The sequence below is a fragment of the Ascaphus truei genome, chromosome 22, assembly GCF_040206685.1.
Source record: "Ascaphus truei isolate aAscTru1 chromosome 22, aAscTru1.hap1, whole genome shotgun sequence".
NCBI classification, from domain to species: Eukaryota; Metazoa; Chordata; class Amphibia; order Anura; family Ascaphidae; genus Ascaphus; species Ascaphus truei.
In genome coordinates, this window is record NC_134504.1 from 14,697,319 (window position 1) to 14,715,103 (window position 17,785).

The 17,785-nt window shown below is 47.5% G+C and overlaps 1 long non-coding RNA gene across 2 annotated transcripts in view; it reads right to left on the reverse strand.

Annotated features, from left to right (window-relative positions):
- Window positions 1–1,007, reverse strand: part of LOC142472859 (uncharacterized) — a 3,749-nt gene extending 2,742 nt beyond the window's left edge. For both annotated transcript variants that reach the window (XR_012789871.1, XR_012789870.1), the window contains exon 1: window positions 602–1,007. This is a non-coding gene — a long non-coding RNA (uncharacterized LOC142472859). The remainder of the gene's footprint in view (window positions 1–601) is intronic.
- Window positions 1,008–17,785: the final 16,778 nt, after the last annotated feature.

Consider the following 17,785-nt stretch of genomic DNA (forward strand, 5'->3'; position numbering starts at 1 on the left):
AAGAGAAATTGCCGAAACGTGTGCAGTTGATCGAGAAGCCAATTGCTGCAGTGGGTTTAAAGAAGTCCCGAAAAAGTTAATTGCCCTTTTGTTTATTAAACATTTCTTTCTGCACCTGGGAACAAATAATGACATCAAATGGTTCCAGTGTTATGGGTTGTGTCCTAAAAATCACGAGATTTGTTTTTCGTGGGGGGGGGGGGGGGGGGGGGGAACTACAACTCACAATTAACCATTTATCTGCTGGATTTATTGCCCCTCCAGTAAATCTATAAGCGAGGTAGATTTGTAAATGTTGGTGCTATTTCGGTAGACATGTAGTTATTAATGTTATGTCCACCCCACCCCCCCCCTCTTCCCCCCCCCCAAAAAGATACAATGAAATGGTGTTAAAATGTAAATATTTCCTAGAAATAGTATCCACATTGTTGCTGTTTATGGGAAGAGCTTCAACCACAACATGTCACGACATCACCGTGCAGCTTCTATGTAAATGCTGGCGATCCTGCCATTATTATTGCCTGACGAAAGGATATGCAGATAATGCGATAAAAGTCCCCGGTGGGTGGCATGTTGCAGTGAAGTGTAGGGGAAGACGTACCTTGAATCCTGATCTCCTTATATGTCCCATATATCATGAAGAAAATGCCTGTGGAAATGTAGTAGAGTATGGGGGCACCACGTGGTGAGGGGCTGACTTCAAAATCCATTGATGGACTCGCAATCTACAGCCCCACAGGATGCCACTTCATCTTCATGAGGCTCTGTGCTGGGGACAGTCCCAAAAAAACTGGGGGGGGGGGGGGGTGATCCATCCTCTTCCCCCCCATCCCCCATCCCCCTACCCTTCCGCCATGCTGAGGAGCCTCTTATTGTCCTTGCAAATTGGTCCTTTCAGTGTACCCTCCCCCAAATCCCAAAAAGAAACCAACAGATCCGGTGCAGCCTGGGGCTCCTGCCTTCTCTTCCCAAAACCTCATGCACCCCCCCCCCCTCACCCCTCCCCACCCTCCTGCAATATAACATACCGCAATGGCAATGCATGGACTTGGCTTCCAAGAGAGCAGAGGTTGTGAAGGTGCCAGGCTGTGCTTGATGGCCGGCCTGTCCTTCCCCTCTGGGGTTGAGGTGGGGGGGAGGCTGATGTAGCCTCTTTGCTTTGGGGTGCTCCTCTTGTAGACCCCTGGAGAAGACCTTGCACCATCAGATGTTGTGTGTGTGTGTGTGTGTGTGAGATGCAGGATCCATGCTGCAGCCCACCGCCTCTATACTTTGCACCTCACCCCCACTCCTTTAACCAGGGGTCGCCCCCCCCCCCCCCCCCACACTGTCTGCTGCTGCTGCTCCTCCTGCTGCTGCAGACCTGCTCCCCATCCTTTGGATCTGCCTGCGCTTGCGGGGAGATGCCTGGGATCTTGGTCGGGGAGGGGGAGGCAGTGGCTGATCTAGACAGGCTGGGAGGGAGAGAGGGGAGTGTGTGCGTTGGGGAGGGGGCGCAGGGCACTGGAAGAGCCGCTCAACTCAGCCTTCCAGTCTTGGTAAATGAGAGCCCTTGGACATGCCCCCTTTTAAGGTGGCTCCAGGGTATTGGAGCCCTGCATCAGGCCAGGGCACAGTCTTTGTCATGCATGTGTTCATGTCACATGGAGATACCATGTGTGATGCCCTTATGTGAAAATGCATCATGCATGGGGGGGTTGCACGTTACTATTCAAGAGCTTGAAACCCTCTTCAGAGGTGTCAATGCAGATATCAGCAAGGGGGCACCTTATATTAACCATTGCTGTCGTGCGGGTCCTGGCTGAAGGGGGTAGTTGGAAGCACATTGTATTGTCTGTCTTTATATTGTCATTGTATCACATTGTAAGCAATTGGAGGGAACACATGCTGCAATATTATGCTGGTATATATATTTCTGCTGTGTGAGTGGATATAGAAAGGTTATGTGTGATGCAGGAGAGGACAGAGAGGGGGCTCGGTGCTCTCAGGATATTGCAGTGTGAGACGTCTGTGCCATCCATTCATTTTGCAGTTCCAGTAACACATCTCTCCACAGCAGGGCTGCTGGAGATGATGTTAGATGTGGGGGTATCCTACAAACACAAGGGTAGGTATCAAACACCCCTCAGCACTGGCAGGGTGGAGTGTGGCATTGGTGCTCTCTAATCATTCAGAAGATGTTATTTTTAAAGGTGCATTAAATCCCACATTGTTTTGAGAAACGGTCTGAGAGAGTGAGATTTACACAAGTGGGAAAAAAAAGGGTATAGGGAAAGCTGGTACCAAAGGAAACCAATAATTAAATAACAAGTAACACTTCCCATTTGCAAGTACCCTGACTGCCTTCACATTCTGAGTTATCAAAGTCACTAAAGCCTCATGAAATTGAGATTAATTCCTCCTCCTGCTCAATTCACTGGCTTCTTCCCGCTGGCCAATCACAAAGCAGCTTTTCTTTCTCATCGAAACGCCGTGGAGCTCGCCCAGCCAATCAGAGCCCTGCTTTATTCCCTGGCTGTGTCCCATGCTATGTATAAAGGTGCATTGAGTGCCTTATACATTCATTTTTGTTGTTGTTGCATATACCTTCTTGCCTAAGAGATTTGGTGTGTAAGAATCGTGGAGCTGATAGATACAGAATGAATAACTTATTCATGGAGGGGTGGGGGGGGAAGTAAAATGTTTCAATGTTTTTCTTTGCTTAGTAATTGTGCAGCGCATCGTGTCCCACTGGGAGAAAAGTACTATATAAATAAAAGTATTATTGTTATTGTTAATTTAGACTGTTCTGCCAGGGGCTGTGTGGTCCTGTTACCATAAATGATTAGCCTGAAGTGGAATGCAAATTGGGGACTTTGAGTCTCTGGCTTAAAGTAATCAGGGGTTTTGCTAAATCTGCCTCAGACTTTATGCAGACAGTGCTGTGCCATTACCATAGTGATTGTGGCGCATTCTAGCACTCCCTTTGAGCATACAAATGGTAATTTGTTCTCAGTCGCTTTAAAAAGACCAAGGGTGAAGAGAGGGGTGTTTCCTAGCCCCCCAAATTGTTACAAAAAACAGCACCAAATTATCAAAGGAAAACAACGTGGTGCTGTTTTTAAACCTTAAGACTTACTAATTTTGCAGTTTCGATGCATTGATAAATTGTTCATTATTATTTAACCTCTTCAGTGCTGGGAGGAAGTCAATGAATTGACTTGCAGCCAACACTGGAACTTGTAGGATTGCACAGTGCAGGGATACAGGAGATACGTCTTTTCACTCTGTGTGTGTGTCACCAACTCACACTGCAGTGGCAGGGACAGGCTCAACAGGTCATCTTGTGTCTGAGTCACTATGTCATGCTTTAGTGGCAATGGCAGACTTGATTGGCTGTACATGACATGATGGATGTATTGCGCCCACAGTGTGCTCGGCGCTTTACAAAAGCGACAAAAAAATAAATAACAGTACAGGGAATTATCCAACAATAAATGCAACACGGTATGACAATAGGAAAGGATATTCCTGCCCCGGGAGCTTACAATCTAAGTGATTTCTTCCTTACCTTTATCATAAATACCCACATTTCAGCATCCTCTTTAAGGTAGCTTCATGTGGGTATGTAATTTTCACAATGCACAGCAGGCATAAGAAGTGTACATATGGAGAGCATGGGAAATATCGCTGGCCATGCGCTGGGGATTACTCTTGAAATCATGACATAATTTAAAAGAGATTTAAATGGCAAAGAAAGAAGATTAGGTGATTATCAGATTGGAAGGTCTTTTAGAATACAACATTAGCATATGGTGCATCTTAAAGTTGTAACATTAGACTAAAATAGCCAAGGGGTTGGGTTACCATCTGATATACCCACCCAGTGGGGCAGGACATTGCATTTAGGATCCATGTGGAAAGAGTGAAAGACTTTCTTTGTCTGCTGATAGCTTTACCCAGCCCCAAGGGTGTACTGGGAGAAGAATTCACAGTGTGATCTGATTGTCTATTATTGGGATGAGTTTCTGACTTATGAGGTTGGGCTAATGAGTGTGCTTGGTGTTACAGGGAAATCCCTACCTGCTTTGGAGTTTAACACCTTCAGTGCCAGAGGTTCGCTGTGCAGGAAAGTGGTTACACCCAAGCCGATTCATTCTCCCAAGAGTGAGATCCCTGATTTAAAAGAGGGATTCCTTCAACAGTCACTTGTATGTGTGTATGTATGTTTCTTTATAAAATGTTTTACGAGGAAGTAACACATTGAGGGTTACCTCTCATTTTCAAATATGTCCTGGGCACAGAGGTGTGTGTGTGTGTGTGTGTGTATGTATATAGAAACAGAAACAGGCATCTCACAACCCTGACCGAATCGTTCAGACAGAAGGGATACAAACCAAAGACCATTGCCAAAACTATTACATCTGCACTAAAAGCCCCACGAGAACATCTAGTACAATACAGGCAGACAGAACCTACCACACGCATACCACTAGTGGCCACATACAACCCCACCCTAGAGGGTATACGAAAAATAATCAAAGATCTGCAACCCATGCTGGCAGAGGATGTGACATTAAAAGAAATCTTTCCCAAACCTTCCATTATTGCGTTCCGGCAACACCAAACCTCAAACAGAAATTAGTCAACAGAAAAATCCATAACGAGCTTAAAGACACTGATAATGGCACAAAACCGTGCAACAACACACGCTGCAAACTCTGCCAACATATATGCCAAGATCCCACAGCCAGTCACAACCATGGAACACTCAATGTTAAAGGATCATACAGCTGCACATCCAGGAATGTGGTTTATATGATTCAGTGCAACAAATGTGACCAAGGTTGCTACATTGGGGAAACCAGCCCAAAACTTCAAGGCAGAATGAATATGCACAGACACTCTATACAACACCATGAAGAAGGAAGATACTGCTCACCTGTGGGACATCAGTTCTCACAACCAGATCATTCCATAAATGATTTAAAAATCAAAATCCTCAATGGAATGTTCAAACGCCCCCAAGAACAGAAAACATTTGAACTCAGAATGATAAGACTCTTTGACACCAAAACAAGTGGACTTAATGCGGATATGGGGTTTCTCACACACTATCATAATTTGTTGTAATGGTCCTCCCTGTCTCCCTGCCAATGTGCCATCCTAAACCTTCCCCACCCCCCAGCATGCTCTTCCCCCTCTGTGCTGCTGTGGATGTACAGCCCCCCCACCCATCCCTAGTTCTCACTTTCCTTATCTTCGTTTTAACACCCTTCCAGTGTCTTCTAACATTCCTCTCCCACCCCATCTCACCTCATATACATCTCTCTGTACTTTTTCTTCCCCTTTTTTTTATTTTCCAATCCCTGTCTAAGTCACAGAAACCTGTGTATATCAGTATTGCTGACCTGAGGAAGAGAGGAGAACTCTCGAAAGCTTGTCCTATGACATAAATTGTTAGTCCAAATAAAAAAGGTTTCACCTAATACTGAAAAACTCGTGTATTTTATATATATATATATATATATATATATATATATAATAAAAAAATAAATAGATGATACCGTTCTGTGGCTAACGAAATGCTTTTATTTGTGCGAGCTTTCGAGATACACTGATCTCTTCTTCCGGCGATGTTCATTGTAACATCGCCGGAAGAAGAGATCAGTGTATCTCGAAAGCTCGCACAAATAAAAGCATTTCATTAGCCACAGAACGGTATCATCTATTTATTTTTTGATTATTGAAGCTCGGCTAACACGGTACTGATACCTCTACATGTGTATATATATATACAGTGTTCGACAAATCACCCAAAAATCTACTAGCCAAACCAAAATATCTACTCGCCCCGAACCCCGCCCCTAGTCCCGCCCCCCAACCCCGCTTTAAAATAAAACACATTTAATAAATTCCTAGTCAGAACAACATTCATTTTTGACATAAATGTATTTATTGTATTACATTATACTACAATTAGTCGTGTGTGTGTGTGTGTGTGTGTGTGTGTGTGTGTGTGCGCCGGATCTTACCTGATCCGCAGTCCCTCAATGTCCAGGTACCCTCATTCCCCCAATGTTATACATTGGAGGGGAGGTGTTCCCTACCTGTCTTCTGGGTTAGGGGGGGTTCCGATGTCTTCCGTGTGAAGCTTGAGTCAGATCTGGAAGAAAGCAGTATAGGTTATTTCGGTGTAGTATAGAGCAGTTAAGATATATAGGGTAAGTAAGATATCCAGTTCCAGAGTGTGAGACAGACAGAGAGAGGGTGAGAGAGAGAGAGGGGGTGAGAGAGAGAGAGAGGGTGAGAGAGAGAGAGGGTGAGAGAGAGAGAGGGGGTGAGAGAGAGAGGGTGAGAGAGAGGGGGTTGAGATAGAGGGGGGTGTGAGAGAGAGAGAGTGAGAGAGAGAGAGGGGGTGCGAGAGAGAGAGGGGGCGCGAGAGAGAGAGGGGGCGAGAGAGATAGAGGGCTTGATTGGGTGGGGTGGGGGGTGATGGGGTGGGGGGGGGGTGATTGGAGTGATTGGGGGGGGGTGATGTGACACTTCTGGTATCCTACACACACACACACTCTCCCATGCACTCTCTCTCTCCCCCCTACACACACACACTCTCCCATGCACTCTCTCTCTCCCCCCTACACACACACACACACATTCTCTCCCCCCCCCCCTCTACACACCTTGGGATCGCTGTGGTCTCCCCCAGAGAGCGCTATATCCCACGGAGAGAGGGAGCAGAGGCGGGGGGCAGGCTGGGTGTCCTTGGCTGTCGCTGCGGGTCACCGGGTGTCAGACATGCTGGGACATGAGGGCGGCGGCAGCAGCCTCAGCTCAGTGGCTGTGGTGGAGACCTTCCGGGACCTGGGAGGGGGAGGCGGATATGGGAGGGGGGGGGCGGATGGCCCGATGGGAGGGGGGGCGGATGGCCCGATGGGATGGAGGGGGGGGCGACAGATGGCCCTGCAGGGGCCTGAGGCAGACAGGCATGGAAGGGGCTGGCTGCCGGAAGGGGGAGGAGTGGAAGCGCTGAGGAGGGAAAGTTGCTGAGAGGCGGGGGAGGAGCGAAGGCAGTGATCAGAGAGCCGGAGGCGGGGTAATCTCCCCCAACAACATGAACCCGCCTCCGTTTTTTTTTAATTTTCTCCAGCGCGAGCGCGGGAAAAACAGCAGCGCGAGCGGGGGATATTTAAAAAACACACGTGTGCTGCCTGGGCCAATATTTACTCGCCCGGAGGTTAAATCCACACGCCCCGGGCGTGTAAATGTATATAATCGTCGAACACTGTACAGTATATATATATATATATATAATGGAAATTCCATAGTTTTCCATGATAACCTTCTTGAATCAAAACCAGCCTTTTCTTAATTATCCAATAGGGTTTATATTAACCAATCTCATGTCTTTTGAAATAAACTGATGTATGAATTAGACGACCAATGAATGAGTAATTAAGAGTCTGGGTATGTGCAAAAGTAAGTGCAACCCTGGTTTTATCAGCTAAATTAAAGGGGATAATTAGAATCAAGTATTTAAATAATTAGGTAGAGCTTCAGGGGTGAGTTTGGGAAGCCCCATCCTATATAAAGATCCAAAACTTTGTGAGTTTTGTCTTCACCATACAGGTGTGAGGAAACATCATGCCAAGATCAAAAGTAATCGCTGAGGACCTCTGAGACAGCAGTTATTGATGCTCATCAGTCTGGAAGGGGTTACAAAACCATTTCTAAGGATTTGGGGCTCCACCAATCCACTTTCAGACAGTCTACAAATTGAGGCATTTCAAGATCACCGACACTCCACCCAGGAGCGATCGTCCTACCAAAATCTCTCTAAGAACAAACAGGCAAATCACCCAGGAAGTCACAAAGAACCCTAGAGTAACATCCAAGGATCTGCAGGCCACTCTCGCCTTGGCACATAGATGATCCACAAGACTTCGTGAACAATGTTCTCTGGACAGACGAGTCACAGGCATAACTTTTTGGCCTCAATGAGAAACGTTATGTTTGGCGAAAACCAAACAGAAAAACCTCATCCCAACCGTCAAGCATGGTGGTGGGAGTGTGATGGTTTGGGACTTCTTTGCTGCCTCAGGACCTACATGGCTTGCCATCATTGACACAAACATCAACCAAGTACCTTAATAACAAAAAAATGAGGAAAGAACATATAGGACCTTTTCAGTGTGAGATGGGCAGGCAGATTATTGGAGATAAGGGAAAAGCAGAGGTATTAAACAAATTCTTTGCCTATGTGTTTACCAGGGAGAATCCATTTTAATTGTAGTGCCGCAGGAGGAAGCCACAACCTCCATGTTAATGAACAATTGGTTAACTGAGGACGAAGTTCATAGACAGCTTGAAAAAAATTAAGTAAATAAGACACCTGGCCCCAATGGCATACATCCAAGAGTTCTCAAGGAGTTAAGCTCAGTAATAGCCAAACCATTATATTTAATATTCAAGGACTCCATTTCCACAGGCTCAGGACCACAAGATTGGCGTAAAGCAGATGTGGTGCCTATATTTAAAAAGGGAGCTAGATCACACCCGGGGAATTACAGACCTGTAAGCCCAACTTCAATAGTAGGGAAACTACTTGAAGGTTTAATATGGGATAATATTCAGGAATACCTAATGGAAAACAAAATTATTAGTAATAGTCAGCATGGATTTATGAAGTAGATCATGCCAAACTAATCTCATTTGTTTCTTTGAGGAGGTAAGTAGGAATTTAGACCAGGATAATGCAGTTGATGTGGTCTACTTAGATTTTGCAAAGGCTTTTGATACGGTTCCACATAAGAGGTTGGTGTACAAAATAAAACAAATTGGACTCAATAAAAATATATACACCTGGATTGAAAACTGGTTGAAGGACAGACAATAGAGGGTTGTCATAAATTGAAATTTTTCAGGTTGGGCTAGGGTTGTGAGTGGAGTACCTCAGGGATCGGTACTGGGACCCCTGCTTTTTAACTTGTTTATTAATGACCTTGAGGTTGGCATCGAGAGCAAAGTCTCCATCTTTGCTGATGATACTAAATTGTGTAAGGTAGTAGAATCAGAGCAGGATGTAATTTCTCTCCAGAAGGACTTGAAGAGACTGGAAACGTGGGCAGGTAATGGCAGATGAGATTTAATACAGATAAATCTAAGGTTATGCATTTGGGAAGCAAGAACAAACAGGTGACTTACAAATTAAATGGGGATAAATTGGGGGAATCCTTGATGGAGAAGGATTTAGGAGTGCTTGTAGACAGCAGGCTTAGCAATAGTGCCCAAAGTCATGCAGTAGCTGCAAAGGCAAACAAGATCTTATCTTGCATTAAACGGGCAATGGATGGAAGGGAAGTAAACATAATTATGCCCCTTTACAAAGCATTAGTAAGACCACACCTTGAATATGGAGTACAATTTCGGGCGCCACTCCATAGGAAAAACATTATGGAACTAGAGAGAGTGCAGAAAAAAGCCACCAAATTAATAAAGGGGATGGACAATCTTACTTATGAGGAAAGGCTAGCTAAATTAGATTTATTTACATTAGAAAAGAGGCGTCTAAGAGGGGATATGATAACTATATACAAATATATTTGGGGACAATACAGGGAGCTTTCAAAAGAACTATTCATCCCACGGACAGTACAAAGGACTCGGGCCATCCCTTAAGGTCGGAGGAAAGGAGATTTCACCAGCAACAAAGGAAAGGGTTCTTTACAGTAAGGGCAGTTACAATGTGGAATTCATTACCCATGGAGACTGTGATGTTGTAACGGAGTGGTCACCACAAACAAGGCGTGACCGAGAGGCCAAAGTCGGGATAGGTATATAACACCAACCCACAGCCACGCCTGGAGTGTAGATAGGTCGAGGTAGCCGGGTCGGGTTGGAGAGGTCTGGATGGTCAGAGATACTTGCCGAGGTCGGGGTTGGAGAGGTGCGGATCGTTGCAGGTACTTGCCGAGGTCAGGATTGGAGAGGTGCGGATCGTCGCTGGTAGCCTGGGTCAGGAGATCAGAAGAGCGGAGTCCAGAAGAATAGCCGAGGTCAGAAACAGAGGAACTAGGAACCGTACAAGACAGGACTGTGAAGGCCGGGGGAGCAGTGAACACTTCGCACATAGGAAGGTTTATGCTCAGCCGATTTGCCAGTGGGTAGGCTGATCATATATAGGACACAGGAACCAATGAGGTAACAGACTGGAGGAGGCGCGTCAGTATGACTGATTGTGCTAGGAGGATATGGTGCAGAAGACAGGTGTGGGGAGGATCCCAGAAGCCGAAAGATGACGCGGCCCGTGCGCGCGCTGACCGCGCACCACGTGTGCACCGATGACGTTGCCGTGTGGGCGGATTCTGGAGGCGGGACCGGAGAAAGTGGTATTAACATCCGCGAGTGATGCGTGCGCCTAGCATGGCGGCTGGTCCCAGGAGAAGGGAGAGAAGCATCATGGATGGCGGATGGAGCGGGGGGCCCGATCACGGGTTGGGGTAAGTGATGAGTGCGCCGAGCGCATCACGGATCACGGATCCTGACAGATGTCAGATACAATGGATTTGTTCAAAAAAAGGTTGGACATCTTCTTAGAAAGCAAAGGTATACAGGGATATACCAAATAAGTAAACATGGGAAGAATGTTGATCCAGGGATTAATCCGATTACCAATTCTTGGAGTCAGGAAGGAATTTATTTTTCCCCTTATGAGATATCATTGGATGATATGACACTGGGGTTTTTTGTTTGCCTGCCTCTGGATCAATAAGTAAGTATAGATATAGGATAAAGTATCTGTTGTCTAAATTTAGCCTAGGTTGAACTTGATGGACGTACAGTATGTCTTATTTCAACCTCATCTACTATGTAACTCTGCATTGTATCAGAAGATTCTAGAGGAGAATGTCGGGTCATCCGTCCGTGAGCTGTAGCTGAAGAGAAAGTGGGTCATGCAGCAAGACAATGATCCTAAACACGCAGATCTACAGAAGAATGGCTGCAGAAGAAGAAATTGCGCATTTTAGAATGGCCTAGTCATAGTCCGGACCTAAACCCCATCGAAATGTTAGGGCAGGACCTGAAGCGAGCTGTCCATGCAAGGACGCCCTCAAATGTCACGGAGCTGAAGCAATTCTGTAAGGAGGAATGGGCCAAAATTCCCCAAACCCGATGTGAGACTGACCGGCAGTTACAGGAAACGCGCAATTGAAGTTATTGCTGCTCAAGGGGGCGCCCCCAGGTACTGAGTCTAAAGGGGGCGCCCCCAGGTACTGAGTCTAAAGGGGGCGCCCCCAGGTACTGAGTCTAGAGGCGACGCCACCAGGTACCGAGTCTAAAGGGGGCGCCACCAGGTACCGAGTCTAAAGGGGGCGCCACCAGGTACCGAGTCTAAAGGGGGCGCCCCCAGGTACTGAGTCTAAAGGGGGCGCCACCAGGTGCTGAATCTAAAGGTGGCGCCACCAGGTACTGAGTCTAAAGGGGGCGCCACCAGGTGCTGAATGTAAAGGGCGCCACCAGGTACTGAGTGTAAAGGGGGCGTCACCAGGTGCTGAGTCTAAAGGGGGCGCCACCAGGTACTGAGTCTAAAGGGGGCGCCACCAGGTACTGAATATAAAGGGGGCGCCACCAGGTACTGATTGTAAAGGGGTGTCACCAGGTACTGAGTCTAAAGGGGGCGCCATCAGGTACTGAGTCTAAAGGGGGCGCTCCCAGGTACTGAGTCTAAAGGGGGCGCCACCAGGTGCTGAATCTAAAGGTGGCGCCACCAGGTACTGAGTCTAAAGGGGGCGCCACCAGGTGCTGAATCTAAAGGGCGCCACCAGGTACTGAGTGTAAAGGGGGCGTCACCAGGTGCTGAGTCTAAAGGTGGCGCCACCAGGTACTGAGTCTAAAGGGGGCGCCACCAGGTACTGAATATAAAGGGGGCGCCACCAGGTACTGATTGTAAAGGGGCGCCACCAGGTACTGAGTCTAAAGGGGGCGCTCCCAGGTACTGAGTCTAAAGGGGGCACCACCAGGTACTGAGTCTAAAGGGGGCGCCACCAGGTACTGAGTTTAAAGGGGGTGCCCCCAGGTACTGAATCTAAAGGGGGCGCCACCAGGTATTGAATCTAAAGGCGGCGCCACCAGGTACTGAATATAAAGGGCGCCACCAGGTACTGAGTGTAAAGGGGGCGTCACCAGGTACTGAGTCTAAAGGGGGCGCCACCAGGTGCTGAATCTAAAGGGCGCCACCAGGTACTGAGTATAAAGGGGGCGCCACCAGGTGCTGAATCTAAAGGTGGCGCCACCAGGTACTGAGTCTAAAGGGGGCGCCACCAGGTACTGAATCTAAAGGGGGCACCACCAGGTACTGAGTCTAAAGGGGGCGCCACCAGGTACTGAGTCTAAAGGGGGTGCCCCCAGGTACTGAATCTAAAGGGGGCGCCACCAGGTATTGAATCTAAAGGCGGCGCCACCAGGTACTGAGTATAAAGGGGTTGCCACCAGGTACTGAGTATAAAGGGGGTGCCCCCAGGTACTGAATCTAAAGGGGGTGCCACCAGGTACTGAGTCTAAAGGGGGCGCCACCTGGTACTGAATCTAAAGGGGGCACCACCAGGTGCTGAGTCTAAAGGGGGCGCCACCAGGTACTGAGTATAAAGGGGGTGCCCCCAGGTACTGAATCTAAAGGGGGCGCCACCAGGTACTGAGTCTAAAGGGTCACAGACTTTCTCACACGTGGATAGTGAATGTGGAATCATTTGTGGATGAATAAATGTTGAAAAAGAATCAGGTTTTTGTGTCATTTCTCTGATCAGATTATTTTTTATCTGTTATTAGGACTTAGATTAGGATCTAATAACATTTTAGGTTTGAAATATGTGAAAATCCCAAGGGGATCACAACCTTTGCCTCGCCCCTGTACATCACGCACCCCACGCCAGTGACTATATCATTGTTTTGTATCCGCTTTTCTCTATGCAGTGGAGGAAATACAAAGGACACCGTATACAATTGGTAGCGTAGGTGCCTGAATTGAGGGTTACCTTGACGTGGTCGCAGTTTAACAGGTTTTGGGCAAAAGATTGAACTAAATGACCCATACGTGGGCGAGGAAAAAACAAAGAAATTAATCATATAATTTGTCATATTGAATGTGCATTGGGGCTTTTTTTTTTTACTGTGTATATATAATTAGATTGTAAGCTCTTTGGGGCAGGGACTCCTTTTCCTAAATGTCACTTTTATGTCTAAAGTGCTTCTTCCCATTATGTGTTATTTGTATTATTTGTTATTTATATATTGTCACGCGTATTACTGCTGTGACGCGCTATGTACATTAATAGTGCTATATAACTAAAGACATACATACATATATGGGGCACACACGCACCCGTGAGTCATTACGTCCACTGTTTACTGTCACAAATTCCCACTGACCTTGGACCAAGGACAGAGGGACAGAAGCCACCAGAGTTTCCCTACGGGGCACCAGAGACACGTGGGGACGAAGCTTCATGTTCAATGTCCCAACTCTGTATATTCCATTCGGGGAGTTAATTTCGGAGGTTTCTGCACCTTCCGTTGGGCTTCGTTAGGTGGCTTTTGGGGGCAAATGGAACTGCCGCTGTACACCTAATGTCATTTAGTGGATGGGAGACACGGCAAATTGAAAATACCACGTGGGAGCACATTCACACGTGGCAGACAGGTCTGCAACCCTGCCTTAACCCATTATCTCTCGGCATACACTGCAGCCAGGGATTCTGGGAAATGACATGCAAATGAGCACACTGTGTCACCTCTTCCCTCATGACCATTTTAACATGGACCGCTGGAAGCTTTTTACCCACCATAAGTTATATCAGGGGAGCGCAAACGTTTTGTGCTGTGCCCTCTTGTCTTCCCTGCTGCGTCGCCCGCGCCCCCCTCCCTACCTTAGAGCTGTGTCAATTGACGCTGTGAGGTCATGTGACATCACGCGACCCGCGGCGTAATTTGACGCCGCGTTGCCATGGCGACGTGTCACCGAGTGGCTGAATCTGGGTAAGTAAAGTGTTGCAGAGTCCTCACGCGATCCCCCGGCATTTCATTTAAATAGCGTGGGGCCTCTGCAACCGCCTGCGCCCCCCCAGCAAAATCTCCCGTCTCCCCCGTTTGCGCACCCCTGAGTTATATAATGAGTGATAGGAGACAAATTTGGCTCCTGCATCACCTGCTCATATCTTCATCTTCTCTCCCTGATCTTGCCATCAATGCAAAGATATTACTTTCTCTGGCACTTTTAACATTTCCGGGCCTGGATTACTAGTGTGTATCAGGCCCTGTTCCATGGAACGGTTTAGCACACTGTTACTGTGCCCTCTCTCTCCCTCCTTGTTTGTGCTCTTCCTTTATTTGGATTACTAGTGTGTATCAGGCCCTGTTCCATGCAACGGTTTAGCACACTGTTACTGTGCCCTCTGTCTCCCTCCTTGTTTGTGCTCTTCCTTTATTTGGATTACTAGTGTGTATCAGGCCCTGTTCCATGGAACGGTTTAGCACACTGTTACTGTGCCCTCTCTCTCCCTCCTTGTTTGTGCTCTTCCTTTATTTGGTGCTGTTTCTACCTCCTAATACATGTTTCTGACAAGCAGAGCAGGAATGGCCGTCCCATTGGGCATGCACGCTGTGTTAAACGGCTGCAAATTAGACCTTAATAAAGGGTTCATTTGGTCCGACACCCGAGCTTTGTCTGTGCCGGTATGAAACCAATTCAACGTGTTATTTGTAGGAGTTGTGAGAGGAGACGCTCAGGACCCTTTATATCCCGACCGAGAAAGGCACTATTGAGAAGTCATTCAAAATGCTAGGAATTGGACTTGTTCCCGCCCACCGTCGTTTCCCAACGGTATTTCTGTCACTGCGCTGAGGGCATTTTAGGGATAATCCACCATTTACGGTTAGCCGAGGTCCGGAGTTCTGCATAGTAATTACGGACCGATAATTGATGTAGAGATATTGGGGTGTGACTCGACATGCAAAAGAAATGGGACAAGCAAGACCAAAGGTCGTCCCTGTGAACCTCCTTTTATGCTGTTTAACGATGCGTGAAAGCCATCCATCTATAACCATTAACTCTCTCTCATTCCCATATCTGCTCTCCCAATACATGCAAATGAGACCAATTCCGAGAGATCTCTGCAGATCTGAACCTGCCCTCGGAGAGGTAATTAAACCCAGCAGCAGTCCCAGGTGTGTGTATATCTGTACGGATATCTTTATTTATATAGCGATCGCAGAGTACGCGGCGCTTTACAAAGACAACACAGCGCAGGGAATTGTAGTACAATAAGCACAAGAAAGTCAGAGAATAGGAAAGGAAATCCCTGCCCCTAAGAGCTTACACTCTAAGTGGACTGAAGGAAGAGTTACAGAGACAGCAGGTGAGGGAATAAGTGCCATAGATGGCAGTGCCTGGCCTTGATGGCGGCGTCTCCCGGCATCGTCACCCTGCAACTCTTCTCAATATGGCGTCACATGGCGCCGCATTGTCATGACAATGGGACGCTACGTGGCGTCACGCGGCATGTTGACATGGCAACGGGGCACCTTATGACGCATATGCGTCATGTGAGACGCCGCGTGGTGTCATGATGTCACGTAGCGTCTTGTTGCCATAAAGCTTGGCCCCCTGCAGACGCACTTACTAGAACACCCCCCTACTGTCTCTGTACGTTCTCCCTACCTACCAATTCGATTGTAAGCTCTTCGCAGCAGGGACTCCTCTTTCTAAAAGTTACTTTTATGTCTGAAGCGCTTGACCTGTTATTCGTATTATTTGTTATTTATATGATTGTCACGTGTATTACTGCTGTGACGCGCTATGTACATTAATGGCGCTATATAAATAAAGACATACATGCCAACGGGCGTCACGTGATGCGGCTACGTCACGTAGCGCCATTTGACGCTGCGCGGCCATATTGAGAAGAGTTGCAGGATGAAGATGCCGGGAGACGCCGCCTGCCGCGGGTTTCCGCCACCCGGAGGTTTACTAGGTAAGGCCGGAGATATACGAGGCCGAAATCCGAAGTCTCCCGGTGAAACCCGCGCGGTGGCGGCCCTGTACAGTCGCCATGAGTGCAGGCTGTTGGGATGCTTCATTTAGGAGGTGAGTTGACTTAAGGGCGGAGAGAGGATGCTTGGCGTATACTGAGTGTGAGGGAGTGCCACAGATAAGATAAGGTGCATATATATATATTATCTTACCTAAACTGGAGGGGGGGGGCTGGGTCAGGGCTCACTCCTCCAGCCAATAGAAAAGTTGTGAGGTGTTAGGGAGATAACATTGCCGCTTTCTATTGTCGGCCATGTTTTTAGTCGTGTGTGTGTGTGTGTGTGTGTGTGTGTGTGTACCAAATCCGGGATAAAACACAACTACAGATATATCCCTGGGGCCAGAAACCACACCCCGAGGTCAGGAAGGTTATATAAGAAAAGAGCTGCTTTGATTAGGAAAGTAAGGGTCTTCTTTACTTTTGCCACGTCCCTGTGCTGGGGCCCTGTAGTAATCCCACCCTTTTTTTTTTTTTTTTTAAATGCTGTAGTTTTAATTATGCAGAGATGTTACTGAAAATGTGCTTCCCTGGGGAGGTTAAAATGGCCGCTGCCGTACACACGCATTAACACAACAGAGATCGCCCTGCCGGTGAAACAATATACGCGTGAAACGTTAGATCAGCACAGTCTGATCCGTGCGATTATTTCGTGAATGAATATTAGTGAGAGCACTTCGAAGGAGGATAGGGAGAGGAGGAGGAAGGGGCGCTGACCGCTCCAAAACCCTTTTCTACAACCCCACTCAGTGCCAGAGGCTCAGGGGTTAACTGTGACTCTCCAAATCACACCCTCCAAATCCCTCTGCCCCTTATTACTGCCCCACTCTCCCCCTCACTGTTCTTTACCCCTTCAGTCTTTCGCGTCTCTTTCTGTGTCTTGCTGAGAGTATTAAGAAGGGGGAGGATGGGAGGGTGAGGGGGTCGGGAGGATGGGGGGGTGAGGGGGTCGGGAGGATGGGGGGGTGAGGGGGTCGGCAGGAGACATGCTGGATTTCCGTAAGTCTCCCTGAAATTCAAGGAGCGCTGGCAGCTGCACGCGGGTTTGTGCCGTGACGCCGAGCTGGGATTTAGTGTTAATAGATTCACATTAAAAAAATATTCCCTCATTCAGCATTGATTAGTCCGGAAATCCGACAGATTCACCAAAGCCGTTTATACCCCGCTCCTACCGCTGGTAACCCTTTAATCCCCAGATGGAAAGCCGTGTGTCTGTCCCCCCTACCGTTAAATAAAAGGGCCTCTTACAATAATGAGCTTTGTTGCACATTACACACCAGGAACACAGTCTTTTTACCAGTAGCCAGGTTGCAAAATAGTATTTTTGTTTACTGCATTTTCCCTTTATACTGAAAGCAGCACAAAGCACTCTGGGATGCAACATCCCGCCAATAATGCGGGTAAGCGGCTCAGTGAGTAAAGACTCTGACTGGCACTGAGTGTGAAGCAGGGGAACCTGGTTCAATTCCCGGTGTCGGCTCCTTGTGACCTTGGGCAAGTCACTTTATCTCCCTGTGCCTCAGGCACCAAAAACATAGATTGTAAGCTCCACGGGGCAGGGACCTGTGTCTGCAAAATGTCTCTGCAAAGCGCTACATAAAACTCGCAGCGCTATACAAGAATAAACAATTATTATTATAATGTTGCTTCCCCCGTGGATCATGCAGGGATCTGACTGTTTGGCGTAACAAACGTTTGGTGCATGATATCAGACCGCACCGTGT